Raw genomic sequence first — 960 nt, 5'->3', positions numbered from 1 at the left:
TGGCCAGCAGTCTGCAATGCATATTAGGGGTACGTGTATGCTTCTGGCTTGTTATCCTTCATAATAATTAGTTCAAGAACAGTTTTGAAAGAACTAATAACGTACAATTGCTGCATAATACCCTCTTTAGTTGAAGGGGCTGGTTTTTGTTTACCTATTCTAGTGCTTTTGTGGAATTACCAGGAGGGTATTTTGATGTTTATTATAGCTATTGTGTTTTTGCTAAAGAAAATTGATATTATGGTAAATAGTTTAACTAACAAAGGACGATGCTGTATGCCTTACTATTTAGCACAAAATCTCTTTTTCGTTTCATTTTAAAATACTCTTAATTAAACCATTAGTTAAATAGTTTTGGCAGGATAAATGAAATCTCATACCTCAATGATATCAAGCTCTTTCCTATGGCAACCAAAATTAAAATTTTTTTTTTTTCAACACCAAATATTAATATTTGAGTCTCTATAGATATATAACAAATGGCCATTGAATTGCGTATAAATCAATAAAACTGAAAACTCTTCTTTCCATATTCTTTTTGCTGTAATAGTGCTCACTGTTTATGACATTAACAAATGGCAAATTGTAATAAAAGGCAACAAAAATAGGAACAACTAGATGGTTTGGCCTACAAATTACTCTCAGAAAATGTAGAACAAGTCCCGAAAGAGTTCCCCGCTGGAAACTTTACGATAGAGTGACGCTGCAATGTGTTTTTGGACCACTACAAAATTATGTTTTCGTTTTTACGAGAGATAACAAATTTTTATTGATGCCGAGGAGGGGATGCTGGGCTGTGTGGCTAGAAGCTCTTTGTTGGGCAACGGTCGTCGAGTTCAGAATGTCAAGCTGCAAACAACGCAAAAGGAGAGAGTAGTTGGGGGCATCGAATGGCTTTATATATATTTCTTAAATGGGAATACGAATGCCAGGGAAGTCTTACAACATTTTCAATATTTC

Source organism: Drosophila takahashii, chromosome 2R (genome assembly GCF_030179915.1).
Source record: "Drosophila takahashii strain IR98-3 E-12201 chromosome 2R, DtakHiC1v2, whole genome shotgun sequence".
Taxonomy (NCBI): Eukaryota; Metazoa; Arthropoda; class Insecta; order Diptera; family Drosophilidae; genus Drosophila; species Drosophila takahashii.
This window is presented reverse-complemented; position numbering follows the sequence as displayed.